Source organism: Myotis nattereri (assembly GCF_964212035.1).
Source record: "Myotis nattereri genome assembly, chromosome: 2".
Taxonomy (NCBI): Eukaryota; Metazoa; Chordata; class Mammalia; order Chiroptera; family Vespertilionidae; genus Myotis; species Myotis nattereri.
This window is the reverse complement of record NC_138076.1, coordinates 179851468-179868429: the sequence shown is the minus strand read 5'-3', so window position 1 is coordinate 179868429 and position 16962 is coordinate 179851468. Positions and strand designations below refer to the sequence as shown.

General features: G+C 40.9%; 1 protein-coding gene across 1 annotated transcript in view; it reads left to right on the top strand.

Annotated features, from left to right (window-relative positions):
• Positions 1-16962, top strand: part of PPFIBP1 (PPFIA binding protein 1) — a 168612-nt gene that overhangs the window by 44765 nt on the left and 106885 nt on the right. Inside the window, exon 2 of the mRNA XM_081082694.1 lies at positions 12102-12193. The gene's annotated coding sequence lies outside the window, so the exon portion shown is untranslated. The remainder of the gene's footprint in view (positions 1-12101; positions 12194-16962) is intronic.

The window sequence follows — 16962 nt, the reverse complement described above, 5'->3', positions numbered from 1 at the left end:
TTTTTCCCTCCGGATTTTTTTTCCCTATCATTTCATTTGCCCCTCTCGTGATCTGTTATGTTACACTAGAGGCCCGATGCACAAAATTCGTGCAAGAGTAGGCCTTCCTTCCTCCAGTTGCCCACACCGGCTTCCCTCTGGCACCCGGGACCCAGGCTTCCCTCCTGCCGCCAGCAGGCACCTGAGACTGGGCTTCCTTTGCAGCCCTGGCTTCGTCCGGAAGGTTGTCTAGAAGGACATCCGGTTTAATTAGCATATTATGCTTCTATTATTATAGATTATGGATCATTAGCATACTTCTCTTCTAATGGACTGTAAATTTTTTTCCCCAGAGACTATGCTTTATTATTTATTAATTTTTTACCCCCTGTAGTACATAGCCCAGTGGTAGGTCCTGAATACATATTTTAAATGAGAACTTTTGGGTTATTAATAATTAAAACATAAGAACATTGAGTGCCTCCCCAACCCTAGCTAACTAGAATTCATGACGTTTCTAGTGCTAAGTGCCATGCTTGGCGCATGGCAGGCTCTTAGACAAGGGGAAAAAAATTCTCTGTTCCTCACTTGAATGTTTCGTGAACAGCCAAGAAGATTAGTTTCATGAGTGTTCAAGGACAACTGATTCTGCCTGCTGTTTGCAAAATTTGGAAGATGTATTATCGCATAGCAGGAGTAGTTTTTATTCAGAAGTACAATTATAGACAGATATTGGCAAGAACTCAAGGTAAAAGCCTTTAGGGTGAAACTCACTTGAGTCACTTAGGGGAAGAGGTGGCACCCCAAAGTTTTAAGGAGGAGATTTTTATTAGGGGATAATAATGATTAAAAGAGGATAATAATTAACAGCCTTTTTTTTGAGAGCTTACTGTGTGCCAAGCTCTTTTTCTGAATTATCTCACTGAACTCTCACACAATAGGTGTGCCGTGTATTGTCTTCATTTTATGGATAAGGACCCTGAAGCACAGAGAAGTTAAGTAAGATTATTGCAGGCCACACAGCTGGAGAGGTGGAGCTGGGAGTCAACCCAAACTGCTTGCTAGAGCTTTCCCTACCCTCTCTGTAATGGCAGAAGGAGTTGGGAAGGGGAGGAAAGGATCGGTCTGCAACATTTGTTTCCTGTTCTCGTTCCTTTGATTTAAGTACAGGGTGGGGCAATAGATTTATAGTTGTTCGTATAGAAAATAATACAATAATTCATAAATAATAATACAAGAGTAAACTTTGTGTTTTGGGTACTCACAATTGTAAACCTACTTTTACCCCACCCTGTACTACTTTATAAGCCCAGGGTTCAACTTCTGTTCTTGCCTCAAAGATAGTTTTTATAGGATCCTTGAAAATCATCCCTATTTCTTTTCCTTATTACTCAATGTCAGTGGAATAGAAGAGCACATGGTTTTTGTTCGGTAGTCCATGAGCTATCTACATCTGCATATCTACCTTTACACAAGGGACAGGAAAAAAATTAACCAACCTGTATTTTGAAGGTGAGCTGATGCATGTTAAATTGCACTTAGGAACATAATCAGCTATAGGATACTCTACAAGACAAACAAGCCAGTTTCTTCAATAAATAACCTTCAAGGAGAAAGAAAAGAGATGTAGGGCAGAACCTATAGATTAAAAAATTCTTAACAGATCTATCAACTGACCACAATTGTGGACTCTAATGAGAACAAACAAATGGTTTTTGAAAATATGGCTTTTATAAGGCAATTGGAAATGTGCTCATTGACTAGAAATGTGATGGTATTGAAATAGAAATACCTCTTCCTAACAATAAGAATTATTACTAATTTTGAGGTGTGTGATGATAGTCTTACAGTTAAACGATCTTTTAGAGCAGTGGTTCTCAACCTGTGGGTTGCGACCCCTTTGGTGGTCGAACGACCCTTTCACAGGGGTCGCCTAAGACCATCCTGCATATCAGATATTTACATTACAATTCATAACAGTAGCAACATTACAGTTATGAAATAGCAACGAAAATAATTGTATGGTTGGGTCACATGAAGAACTGTATTTAAAGGGCCAGAAGGTTGAGAACCACTGTTTTAGAGAGATATACTGAAATACTCATGGAAGAAATGATATACGTTCTGGGACTTGCAGGTTCTCTCTCCCTGTCCCTCTCTCCCTTCCAGTCTGAAAAGAGAAAATCTATATAATAAAAACCCAGTGGTTGTAACGCCATAACAACCAAAGACTGGTCATCAGGAGGTACATTGATGGGTGCACTTTACGTGGCGTCCCACAGCGCGCGGGGTCTGGGTCTCACGCGATTTCGCACGCTGGGCCCCTAGTATATAAATAAAATCATGGGGAAATTTTCATTCCCAATGGTAACCAGAAACATATATTAAGCAGCCCTCAGTTACCATTTCAATACCAAATGAAAGAAAAAATCCTAACGTAGTTTCAGTCTGGTAGTGAATTGCTAGTGGCACTGTATTTAATACTTTTGTACTGCAATGCTCTATTGCAGTAAGAGGAATTCCATTCCAATGCATTTATCTTAGGAAATAATTTGCCTAAAAAGTTAGTATGCACTAAGGTTGCATAGAAGATAGTATCAATGGATGTTTCTCTCTGTCTCTCCTCCCTCCATCCCTCCTTTCTCTTCCCACCTCTTTCTCTCCCTAAAATCAATAAACATATCCTCAGGTGAGGTTTTTTTAAAAAACAACACACACAACAAAAATCTTTCATGATAGAAGTGAGCTGCCTTATGTCCCTTGTATTTTTTCTTCTTCTTATCAGTGGTGATGGGTATGTGGGTAGCAAAGCATTAAAAAGTTCATCCTATATCTTTTTTTTTTTTTTTTAGAATTGCAGTGGGTTCTCTGTGAGATTTAGAGAATTTATAGGTCAATGTGTCTTTCTGAATATGGAAGCTGAAAATAAAATAGTCAGATATTTTACCTGCAGTATTTCTATCCTATTCTAGTTTAAATGTGTCTATAAAACTTCAGGGTCTTATGTTGGTTGACAGGATTTCTAATAGACAGTTGCTGGGTAAGACCTATTTTAGGCAGAAAAACCTCTTTTTAAAACACACATGTTGCAGAAACCATGGTCCTAGTCTAACAATGAAAATACATCTATTTCATGTGGGGAAATTTAAGGGGAAGAGTCCTTACTGTTCCTGCTGGGTCAGCGATGATCGCGTTCATAATGGGCCAACCCCTCTCACAGCAAGACGACCTCACTGAGGTCTGTTGGTTCTCGCAGTTCTGGCTTGATAGTGTTATATACCAGTGTATTGATAGTGTTATGTACCAGCGGGATGAAGTCACTGTTTTATTAAAACAATCACTGTTATAAATTCCACATTAGTTCAGAATGCTCTTTCGGAATGCTAGTGGGGTTGAAGTGGCTTGTCTTCATATTTTTTGAAAGATATTTGTAATAACATGTTAGTTAATGATAAAGGTGGAAGGACTTGAACCTGTAGAATTTCTTGGCTATCACAGCTAGAATTTTAAAGGCAGGGCACTTGTTTCTCCTCCGCTTTCAAAGGGATAGGACATATTTCAGAACATTTGTAGAAATTTTCTCTCTGAGGAAATGACTGACTATGTGGTCAACAACCTCTGATTTCTACCAAACTACCCTATGCTTCAAGATCTGTGCAACTAATGGGAACATCTCTTCTAAAGTTCTTGCCCAAAATGTGTTTGAAATCCATTGTATAAACATATTGTTAGGAAAATTTTATACTATAGTCCATAATATTTTTCATATAAACATTTTTATACATTGTTATATAATACTTTCACTATAGGTCATGATATTTGTCATAAAAAATAAAGTTTAATGTTTGCCACAAAGAAAAATTGGTGTGCTAGGAAGCTGAGTCATGTGGATTCCCTCACACCCAGCCCCAGAATACTGTCCCACACCACATGTAGCCAGGCATATGTATTTTTTACTAGTATATGTAACTTTATGGCAGGCTTTAATAATTCCATTCAATTCAGTTAAAACTTTCAAATCGTAACTTTTGAATTCCAAAATTGCTTAGCATCTTTGAATTATAATTTTTTTGGAGGGAAATAAAAAAATAATTTGCCGGTATTGGCAAAGAAAGCTATGCATCAAAGACAAAGGCAACCATTACTAAACACTGCAAATATGATTGTGAAGCAATATGCTAACTTAAAAATATGTGGGCCTTATTTAATGTAGTATGTCAGTAGACATTGCAAATGCTACAATTCTGGAGTCTTGAGGGAAATTTGACTATAATCAATTGGATTGTGGCATGACAAATAGGTTCACTAAGGACTATGGGACATCAGAGATCATCACATTATTCATTTAGCTAGTATTTATAGCACAGTGCTTGGTATTGTGGGAACACACAAAAAACTATACACTGACCCTTTTTAAAACATAAGGGATAAAGTTCAAGCTCTTTGTTCATCCTCAGATTTGCAGATATACTGTAATGTGTAATTTATTAAACACTTTAATGTCTATATTTTGGCTATGAGCCACTGCTTTCTTGTGCTGCTTTAACTTGATCTTTCCTTCCATCACTAACCCTAGTTGTTAGCTTTTTTCCTGACCATTGCACAAAGAAAGACATTTTAGATCAGTTCATATGAGTTAATGGATAGGCAGAAAGCAAAGCCATGTTGGAATACAGATGTTTATGGTTGGCTGGGCATTGTGTTACTAGCCAAACAGCCCGACCTCATAATTTAAATTTGCTTCTCAGCTAAACTAGCATTACTTGTCAGGGACCTTGAACCTAAAATTCAACAATGCCAAGGGTCTATTTGAAAGAACCTATTCTTTGATAACAAAGTCTTATTGAGGAGGGAAAACAACCTTCTAGAATATTTAAACAGTGAAAGTCCACATGTGATTAAATGCCCACATGAATGAATGGGTTGAAATATTCAATGCTGTTGGCAATGAGAGAAGGGGAAGACTATGTAGGGACGGAATTAAAAGGCTTTGTTACTTGACCAAGACATGAAACTGGCTACAAATCTGGTTTTCAGCATGGTTAGCATCAACCTGCTTTATTTGATTATAACTCCGACAATCCTTATTACTAGTCAAAGGGAGCCAGGATTTTGGACCCTGTTGGGTTCTGAAGTTTCTGATAATAAATTTTTATCCTATCTGGTTACCCTCCAACTTTATAAACTTCAGTACACTCTGTTCCCCTTCCTTTAAGGTCCAACTCATTGATGGCTTCTGTCTAAAGTCTTTTTGGATCCCCTAATCAGAGTCCTACAGCACTTTGGACCTTGAATATGAAGCTTTAGTGTAGTCCTTTGTGTACCTTTTTCTCTCCTGGATGGTGAGAATCCAGCCCTCCCAGGAAATGCAGATTGTATCCCACAGTATTTAGCACAGAGATGTGACCGCTTCACTGGATGTGATGTTGGTAGTGAAAGAGAAAATAGGGGAGTACAGAATATGTATGTTCTCAGAAGAAAAAAACAGGCCATCCCGGTTACATGAAAGACCAAAAACAGAAGGAGGTAAGACTGGAAAAGTAGGTAAGGGGTAAGCTGAAATGTCAAACTCAAGGATTTGACTTTACTCTGCAGACACTGAAAGCCAGTTAAAGACTGGCTAAAAAAGATGGTTAAGATCACCTCTATCTAAAAGTGAAATTGGTGATGACTAATCTAGCAGTATATTTTCCCCTTATTTTTTTAAAATATATTCTATTGATTTTTTTACAAATTCTCTCTGTTTTTTACAGAGAGGAAGGGAGAGGGATAGAGAGTTAGAAACATTGATGAGAGAGAAACATCGATCAGCTGCCTCCTGCACACCTTCTACTGGGGATGTGCCCACAACCAAGGTTGAACCTGGGACCTTTCAGTTTGCAGACCGACGCTCTATCCACTGAGCCAAACCGGTTAGGGCTCCCCTTATTTTATTTGGATCATATAAACCTATCTTTTAGTATAAAAGAGCACAGGTTCACATGTAGGTGATGCATTTGCTGCAAACATCCTGGGGCACATCAGGAAGTGGGGTTAGTTCAGCACGGGGACATCTTCATGTGACAGTTACTATCTGGATAGAGCTCTTCTTGCGAGGCTATTAAAATTTTTCCATAACTTCTGTTTGCTCAGCCTTTTCCCAGATGGAAGCTAGGCAGAGGATAAGACTAGATGGGAACTAATGTGGGAGATTTAAGGTCCCTCCAGTAAGCTTGTGTCCCAAAGCCTTTCTGAAGGGCTGAACTGCCTGGAGAGGCCTCACTCACCAAGAGGAAGACAGACATTGGTCAGTTAGTTTGATTTTTTTTTTTATTACTTGTGGTAAAAGAACAAAAAAGGATATTGTGGGCTTTTATGTTCCCAGTATCCCAAGGTTAGCCCTAATCTTAGAAATCAGAAGGGTCTTAAAAGTCTGTGGAAGTCCATTTATAGTCTTATTTTAGGTATCTTATCCTAAACTGTGCAGAGGTGTACTTTACTGTCTTTAACTAACATTGCTTACTAGTAGGCCTTTTTAAGATTTCCTTTTATTATCTGTAACTTTCATAAAATTAAAATGATCATCAATGTAGCAGAGAGATGTATAATACCAGCTTTGAGCCTGGATTGCCTGGGTTCTAACCCTGACTTTTCCATTTAACAGTAATGTGGCTTTGGGCAAGTTATTTAACCCCTCTGCCTCAGTTTCCTCATCTGTAAGATGGGGCTAATCATTTACTCTCCTCACAGGGTTTTAATCAGAATTAAATGAGTGAATTCGTTGTTAATTTACTAAAAGTAAAGCCCTTAGAATAGTGCCTGATACATAAATTCCCAATAAATATTGTCTGTTATTGTATTGTAAATGAGAACATTAAAGTAGCTAAAGGTTAAATGACTTAGGTAGTATCCAGCAAGATGATTAAACCAGGATTCATGTTTCTCATTTCAAGATTTAGTGCACTGAGGTAGCTGTTTCCTAGATCAGAAGTCAGCAAGCTTTTTCTTAGAGGGTCAAATCAGTTAATAAATATTTTATACTTTAAGAGTCGTATAGGCTCTGGTGTAACTACTTCACTCAATCATTGCAAAAGCAGCTCTAGCCCTAGCCAGTTGACTCAGTTGGTTGGAGCATCTTCCTATACACCAAAAGCCTGTGGATTCAATTCCCAGTCAGGTCACATACCCAGTTTGCAGGTTCAATCCTCTGTCGGAGGCAATCAATTAAAGTTTCTCTCTCTAAAAGAAAAAAATTCTATCTAATATAGACAGAATATGCAAATTGACCATCACTTTGTGACAAAGATGGCGGCACCCACAGCCAATAAGGAGAGAATATGCAAATTGATGCGACAAAGATGGCGGCGCCGGGCTGGGACGCTTGCATCGTCGCCATGGAGATGACGCAGGCATTCCATCCTGTCCCAGGCCGCTCCAGGCCTCTAGGCAGCACGTGAAGGCAGAAGGCAGTGCCAGCAGCCAGGGGAAGGAAGGCCTATTCTTACACGAATCTTCATGCATTGGGCCTCTAGTAATAATAATAATCCTATATAATAAAGAGCTAATATGCAAATGGTCATCATGCCCTTGTGCCCTCGCGCCCCCCGCCCCAGCGCTGGGGCCAGGGGACCTGAGGCTGGGCCCAGAGGACCTGAGACCACACCCCCTGCCCAGGCGCCGGGGCTGGGGGACCTGAGGCCACGTCCCCCGCCCTGACGCTTGGACCGGGGGACCTGAAGCTGTGCCCCTTCTGCCTGGCAGGGCTTGATGGGGGACCTGAGGCTGGTGCCCCCTGCCCTGCGGGGCTTGATGGGTGAGACTGGCCAAGTCTGGGTTTTGTGTGATTTCGAAGCGCACGCGGATGGGCGGGGACTTGACTCTGGTTCCCGTGGTGCGCCCCAGACTCTGACAGGAGGGAGATTTTCATACACATTTTACTAATTTTCTTTCATCTCTGATACTTATATTATAAAGAAAGGGCAAATAGCAATATTAAAATATTTCCTCTAATTAATTCCCTTTTAATGTGCAGGAATTTTATGCACCAGGGCACTAGTAATAATAATTATTAAAAAGCAGCTATAGATAATATGTAAGTAAATGGGCATGGCTATGTTTCAATAAAACTTTATTTACAAAAATAGGTGGCAGGCCATATTTGCCCTGTGTTCAGATGCCTGCTTTAGATGACTATGTCATACCTGAATAGAGACTTTGGATTTTGGTTTAGTTTCAAATTAAGAAATATATTATTATAATAAATAGTAACTTCACTTCCTAATTATTATGTCTTAACATGTTACTCTCAGTTATAAAGGTCATGAATTAGATTAGAATATTAAAGGGATTTTGAAAATAAGCAATAGTAGTGTTTTCTATCACAAAGGGATATACAGAAGCCATTTATTTAATGGTTTGGAGGGTTTTCTTGGAATGTATGTTCTGAGATTTGGGCAGGATGTCAATGGTTTGCTTTATTAAGTGAACACAAATACAGACTTTTTTTATTTTTGTTTTTGAAAATTCTGTATAGAAAAAGTTTAGGAGTCAAATAAAAAGCTATTTGTAATTATCTTTGTCATTACACTGAGTTTTTCTGCTAAGAATGTTGTTTGCATGGGTTTGGATTTTTTTGGCTTATTTTTTTAGTTTAATAATGTGCTCTTGTTTTTAAATTAAACTTTTCAGTGAGCCTTTTTGTGAGTGACTGGCTGTGTTGGCTTGTTCATATTTATAGCTCACGTCTGTTTCTGAGGAAATGACTAAAGTCTCTTGCATTTGGTCAAAACTGTATAACAAAGGGAATCTTTGACAGACTTATACAAGGTTCATGATGGAAACTCAAAAAATCCAGTGGTTTATGTTTATAAATGTTTTTATGTATTCAGTCCTGGTTGAATCGAATAATCGAAGCTCTGTGTGGAGGGAGGGATGAATATACTCAGTGCCTCTTAATTCAGAGAATTCTTCTGGGGCAAGTTCAGGCAATGCTTTCTTAGAATTTTCTTTTAAAAAATTGTTTTCTAATTTTATATGTTGTTTTTAAATTTGGTCTTACAGAACATAGGTATACCTTTTTCTTCTCTTTAAACGGTTCCACTGACTTTCTCTTCCTCATTCCTAAAAGGCCTGGACATATAAGAAGTTTGTAAGCTTTGCACATGTAATTTCTAGCAAGGAGGCTGGTGAGGTTTGGGGCAGGGTCTGGGGTAGTGATTGACTCACAGAAACCCACTGTGTCTTACTCCCTGCTGGAGCCCCCATCTCCCCCACTCTGGAATATCCACAGGCCCTCTCCACCTTCTTCTCACCCCCTTACTGTTGGTTTAGTCCTCATGGAAGTATAAGTGTATGTTCCAGGGCAGAGGACAAAGGCATTGGGTAAGAAGAAAGAGAAGGCCTGGCTCCTGCCTGCTTGGACCCAGGATGACCTATGTTCTGGGACCCAACTTAGAATTCACATTTTTTCAAAAAGACTCTGTTAGGGAGGGTGGTTGGATTTTGGTATGATTACTGTGCTTGATCAGCTATGTTGTGCTATGAACTCTCTGGGAATTTTCTGCACTAGCTTTAATCATCATTTAGTTTCAACCCTTTTATAAGCAGCTCAAGGAACCTCTTCTCCGAGTAAGTTTTGGATCAAATTATAAGAGAAATAATAATGTGCTCAGCCCACTACTACACATCCACTCACTCTCCTGCCTCCATTCTCAGAAGCACCCATGGGAGAGAGTTCCTAGGCACGCACTTTGAAAACTGCTGATTAATATAACTTTGCTTTTGGAGCACACACTAATCTTAAAGTCGGGCTTGCCTATGTATGCATCACTAAGTGCTTATAATTTACCTAGATTGTGAGTATGTGAAACAGCTCTTGTATTATTTATTGCTAGAGGCCCAGTGCACAAAAATTTGTGCACTGGGGGGGGGGGGGGTCCCTCAGCCCGGCCTGTGCCCTCCCGCAGTCTGGGACCCCTCAGGGGATGATCACCTGCTGGCTTAGGCCCGCTCCCTGGGGGGATTGGGCCTAAGCTGGCAGTCAGACATCCCTCTGGCAGCCCGGCAGCCCTCGGGGGATGTCCACTTGCCAGCGGGGAGCAGGCCTAAGCTGCAGTCGGACATCCTTAGTGCTGCTGAGGAGGCGGGAGAAGCTCCCACCATCACTGCTATATTGGCAGCCATCAGCCTGGCTTGTGGCTGAGCAGAGCTCCCCCTATGGGAGCGCACTGACCACCAGGGGGCAGCTCTTGAATTGAGCGTCTGCCCCCTGGTGGTCAGTGTGTGTCATAGTGACCAGTCATTCACAGTCCTTCTGCTGTTAGGGTCAATTTGCATATTACCCTTTTATTATATAGGATAGAAGCCTGGTGCATGCGTGGGGGCCGGCTGGTTTGCCCTGAAGGGTGTCCCGGATCAGGGTGGGAGTCCCGCTGGGGTGCCTGGCCAGCCTGGGTGAGGGGCTGATGGCTGTTTGCAGGCTGACCATGGCCCCCACCCACCCAAGCTCCCAGTGGATGCTGGCTGGAAGCAAGTATCTGGGATTTATTTATCTTCTATAATTGAAACTTTGTTGCCTTGAGCAGAGGCCACAGCTGGCCAGGGCAGGCAGGAAGCTTGGCTTCCTCCATTGTGGGGGCAACCAAGCATATAGTTGCTCTGATTGGCTGGTGGGTGTGGCTTGGGCATAGTGGAGGTGCGGTCAATTTGCGTGTTTCTCTTTTATTAGATTAGATTTCTTGTATTATTTTATTTGTATAACAACTGTAAACCTGCATTTGCCCACCCCTGAATATTGGTCATACATCAAGCCAGCTTTAGGGGAGGCCAAATGGACAGATGTGAACCTGAGTCAAGAAATTCCTTCAAGACAATCTGTATCCCTCATTCGTGCTTGAAATTCCATTGTCAGTAATGCATTTTATTTCTGTGTCAAGCATCTACCTTCTGAAGCTCTCTCTCTCTCTCTCTCTCTCTCTCTCTTTTATTATTTTTTAATGAAAATGTCCTCAGGAAGGATATCCATCAAGTTGTTGGAACTTGGGAGCCGATCCTATTTTTCCTACTTAATGAAACATCTGGAGTCACTGACTCCTCAAAGGTACAGATAGAAGAAGGAAGCTGCTCCACTCCTACCTCACAGTTTTGTCTGGGCCTGGCCCCGACTATATATACATTTGAGATCACATGTGAGGTCATGTTTAACTTGGAGCTACTTTGCTTTCTCATGTTATTGGAGGGAATCCTGGGGTGTCTGAAGAGTGAGCACCTCAAAAGGAACTCCCATCTCCTAAACATTCCTTTATTACCTTTACTATATTTTATAACTATAATGGTGTGAATCTACATGTCCATAGGAATACTAATGGGAATTTTTTTTTAAGTATATATTATTTAAAAGGGAATCAATCAGAAAAACAAGTCTAAAAAACAGTGTATATGCTTCTACAATATTGTCTACATATTATTCTTGTTGGACAGGAAAATAATAAATCTCTTCATTTTTTAAATCGTAAAGAGATATTGGAAAACTGTGGGTTTTTTTTATTTACTCAACAAACACTCATAGAGGACCTAACATGTGTCAGGCACTTTGGACTATAACATTTAATGCTGGTGGTAGCAGAAACTCAGGCTTCGAGGAATATTTGAGGTTGTCCAGTAACAGGAAATAAGGAAGAAGAGAGGGAGGCGGTGCTGGATGGGGAGAAGGAAGGAAGGAAGAGGAGGGGACATGGAGGAGGAAACAGTAGAAAGATAAAGGGAAGGATTATCAGTTAAATCTCTTGGTCCTTAACACATTTTCTTTTTTTTTTTTTAATATATTTTATTGATTTTTTACAGAGAGGAAGGGAGAGAGATATAGAGTTAGAAACATCGATCAGCTGCCTCCTGCACATCTCCCACTGGGGATGTGCCCGCAACCCAGGTACATGCCCTTGACCGGAATCGAACCTGGGACCTTTCAGTCCGCAAGCCGACGCTCTATCCACTGAGCCAAACCGGTTTCGGCTTAACACATTTTCTTAACACGTGTGTTATCTTCTTTGCTTATACAACAACTTACCCATCAATGGATTTTATTTTTCCTCTGGTCTGCTATAATTGGAAATTAGTGTTAATTTATCTTTTCCATATCTTTTCAGTATTAAAGAACTTTATGGATCAGCCTGCTAATAAGTACAAGCAAGATTTGAAGAGCTGAAGGAGAAATCAGTGCTAAACCTTCTGTTTTAATGTAAGTAAACTCACTCATCACCATTGTTTGTTTCTCACATCTTTAAAGCCTGCAATTACCTTTCTGGATACTCAGTGTGTAAATTTTTCCCCACTAGTAAAGTTACTTGACTATGTCGGTCTACTCATTATGCCTATGATAATTTGTGACCCACCCTGTTTAAAATTTTTTAATTCTAAAAATAATACGACTTACATAGATGGCTGTGAATTTAGGCTTGTTGTGACTGTCACTGAGCAAATCATTTTTTTGTTATTGAGAAGGAAAACACAGACCTGGTAGCACATAAAAAGCACCGCCTTCTCTTCAAATCCTTTACTGTTCTTTATCTCAGACCATTTCAGTGCCCCCATCAAAGTCAGTGAGAATCGGTCAACCCATTAAGGACCCTATAGGCTTAGAAAAACCAAGTGTTTTCATATAAGCTTACTTACTCCTTTCCTCCCTGTTTCTCTTGCTCAGTAATAATAACAACAATTATTTATTGAGGTTGTGCTAAGTGACAAGCACTTGACTAATTCAGTTCAATTTTCATTCAATGACTACTTTTTCTGAGTGCTTGCCACGCACCAGGTACTGCTCTGACACTATTGCCTTAGATCATCCTCCTGCCAGCCTTGCAGAGTAGGAGTTAATATTTTAGTGATCTAGATGAGGATATTGAGATTCAGAGAGTGGTAAGGAGCATGCAGGTGGTCACACAGCTAGTAAGTGGCAGAACCTGGGGTGAGAGCACAGCGCTGTCTGACTTTCTGATTCGCCACATCCTAAATAGTGTTTAAAGCTTTTTATGGCGCATCTGTCGGTAGGAGACTGGAAATGTCTGGGTTGTATTCTTAATACGAATGTGACCCTAATCCTTCTAAACTGTGGCTGTAGACACAACAAGGACTGGAGTTGGAGAAACATCCTCCCACCTTCGAGAGGTAGTTTTGGCACCTGGATGGGGAGTTAAGAGACCTAATGTTCAGTCCCAGCCTTGCCTTGGATTTCCTGTGTCCTTGAGACATTTAACCGCTGGGGAAACAATTACTTTTATGCCAACCAAGGAGAGCAGACCAGATGTTCCCCAGGTTCTTTTTCAATCAGCTTTTTATCGACGTATCTTTTACGTAGAGGAAAGAGCACAGATCAGAAGTAGATGGCTTGCTGGGATAATTATGACACAGTGGACACACCTGGATAACAGCATGCCAGCACCCTCTTTCCTAATGCTCCCAGGAATAATCTACTTCCTGATTTCTAATGCCATTCATTGATTAGTTTGCTTGTTTTTAAAGTTTATGTAAATAGCATCATACAGTATATCTTCCTTTGTGTCTGGCTTAATTTCCTTATTATGGTTGTGGAATTCATCTATGATATTACATTTTTCATTTTCCTTGCTATTATGCTACTCAATTATCCATCTCTTTTACAATTGGTGGACATTTAGGTAGTTTTCCAATTTGGATGTATTACAAATAGTGCTCCATTGAATATTTTTGTGCATATATTTCGATGATGATTGTGTTTTGTGTGTTCAGGGACCACTCAGTCATTTAGATTCTGCGTCTTTGTGGAGTGATGCTGAAGTAGACGCCTGTGAAAACAGACAGGTTGATTTTAGGTGGCCAGGTGATTTGTCTGTTTCAACAGGATGTTCTAAGCATGCAAGTTAGGAAGAGAGAAGCATCTATTGCAGGGGTGGGCAAACTTTTTGACTCGAGGGCCACAATGGGTTCTTAAACTGGACCGGAGGGCCGGAACAAAAGCATGGATGGAGTGTTTGTGTGAACTAATATAAATTCAAAGTAAACATCATTACATAAGAGGGTACGGTCTTTTTTTTTTTTAGTTTTATTCATTTCAAACAGGCCGGATCCGGCCTGCGGCCGTAGTTTGCCCACGGCTGATCTATTGGCTGCCTTCTGCAGGCCCCCTACTGGGGATCCAGCCAGAAACCCAGGCATGTGCCCTGACCGGAATGGGATGACTCAACCAACTGAGCCACGCCAGCCAGGGCTCAAATAGTCTTTATTCTAGGCAATTCATACTAAAAATTCTGAAAAAAGCTTGGGGGTAACAATCTTACTTGAACATGTGTGTCACTTAGGTGGTATCCTTGGTTCATTATAACTTGAGACAATAAATGAATGAATTTCTTTTCATCATGAAACTTACACAAGATTTTCCCTTCCATTTTTTTTCTCCTTTAGAAATCTCTCCTCTCCAACCAAATATCTAAGATCATCTTTACTATTGAATGGAGATGTAGTTTTGCTTTTAGAGCCATTCCATCAAGCACACATTTCTTTTGTGCGTGAGGGTGTGGGTGGAGTTTGAGGGCTGCTGAAGCTAGAAGTCTTTTCTTTTTAAAAAATTTTTGCTTCAACTTTAAAAAGAATTGGTATTAGAGAGAGAGAGAGACAGACAGATATCCATGTGAAAGAGAAACATAATCAGCTGCTTTCCTCATGAACCCCAACCTGAGATTGAACCTGAAACCTGGGTATGTTGTCCTGAGTGGGAATGGAACCCACCATCTTTTGGTGTACAGCCAACGAAGCCACACCATCCAGGGTGAAGCTAGCAGTCTTTATTCTTGGTTGTTTTGTTTTCTCCTCACTTCTTTGGAAATGTCAGTCAGTGGCTTTGATTTTTTTCTTTTCTTCTTAATACAGACATGCAAGCATATAGCTGCAGACAGAAAGGGAATGTTTACACGTTTAGCAAAATGTGTGGGGAGGTGTTTGTATGTGGGTGTGAGCACACGGTAACTCTATAATTGAATCAGTGGTGTTTTTTTCCTTCAAAATGCATTTATTCATTTAATTAGGAGGGCTTAGCATCTCTGATGGCACTTAGTTATGTAGTCTCAGCAGTTTTTTAACAAGGAGGGAGAAGGTTCAAGGGAATTTTGACTCTCGGTGGATCTGTGGTTTAATATTATGGTATTCTTGGGAAACCAGGATGTCAATTAGCCAAGGCTCTCCATTGCTTCAGGAATAAAGAAGTGGAAGAAGGGATTTCAATATACTTAAATCTTCATTTAGTAGCAGCTCGAGGCTTGAATTGGGGGTTCCCAGGATGTGTTCCTTGCATACCATAATGCTGTCCTCCCCTCAAATCACAGCCCAGAGCTGGTTCAACCAAGAGGAGACTTCAATTAAGGGTGTGGTGGTTTAAGCCATTGTAGCAGGATTCATTTAGTCTTTAGGAAAAAATATATATATATGCTATCTCTTTAGAAAATGTGGTAGCTTTCAGAGCTTGAAATAGCCTTGACAGTTTCCTGTGACTCTTACCTTGAACTGAGAGGTCTTCCCTCGCCAATGGCTGACTCCTAAGCATAGTCCAGTAATTGTATTTGTCTTCTGTGTTTCAATTTGTATTTCAAAACACAAGTTGTCATCGTACGATCAGCTTTTCTTACTTGTATGTTCGTTTTTACTTTATTCCTTTACCCTCATGGTAGTAATTATGTGCTTGGCTTTAGTTGCATAGGCCATTTGACACTGTGATATTAAGAGATTTTAGAAGAAAAGGTCATCAGCTGTCTTTCTGGGCTATTCTGGGCATTTTGTACTGGATTTATTTTGGATCCAGCTTTCCTTGCCTTTGATGAGCTGTTCCTGCCCCTTGCCTTGGCCTCTCGTCGTGCTTGGAAGCTTTTCAGTAGTAATTGGATGGCTGCTTCGTGCAGCAAGTACACAGCCTCAGCTTTGGGAGGGAGTCGAGAAGACGGACGGAACGCTCCGTGAATGCTTCTGGTTCTAGCGCGTGGGATTCCTGGAGCAGGAAGCCGGCTTCCAATACACCGCCGTCGAAGGTGTTTCCTGCTGGAGGAGGTTAGCTTTTCCACAGGGCAGCATGTTTCCGGAGGCATTCTCAGAAGCCCTGGGTGATTGGTGGGATTAAATGGTCCTGCTTAGACATCTTTAGAAACTGAAGAATGGATTATTTGCTGAGAAAAGTTGACTTTTTGGCGTCACAGTCCAAATTGGTCTTGCCTGAGGTTTGGCACAGAACACACCTTTCCGAGGCCTGCACCAGCTTGGGCTTCGTGTGTTGATGGGGGGAGATAAAAACCGAATATCGAGCAGGAAATGAGTGGCCCCCAAGCAGTAGCAGAACTGCCCTGGCCAGTGTGGCTCAGTTGGTTGGGCAGCATCCCAGGCACCGAAAGGTTGCGGGTTTGATTCCAAGTCAGGGCACATGCCCAGGTTGTGGCCTCGATCCTCAGTAGGGGGCAGGCAGGAGGCAGCCAATCAATGATTCTCTCTCATCAGTGATGTTTCTCTTTCTCTCCCTCTCCCTTCCCTTCTCGCTAAAAATCAATAAAAATATTTAAAAATAAAAAAAAGTAGCAGAACTTCAAGTATAAGACCTTTCCCAGGAGAAAACAGCAACAGATTTACATTGACCCACAGCACCTCCTGGCCTGTTGACTTCTTCTCTTTCTTCCTCTAGTTAACCAGCAGAGCAGCAAGCACTTCTCTGTGAAACTGTGTGAGTGATTCTAGAGGGACAGAAAATACTAATTCTACTGGAGTGTTGCAGGATCCAGAAAGTGACTTCTGTTTCCGGTGAAGCTGAAAAAAGTCAGTGTGTTATGGCTGGTTCTTTGCGCTCTTTACCCAATACCCGATATAAAACAGGCGATGCTTGCTATCATTTCTATACTGAGTCATTGCTTGTAGGAGATGTAACAGGCTTAGGTTCCCGTGAGCCTCTGCCATGACATTTTCTCAACTGATCAATATATAACCTTGTTTCTGTTTAAAGGC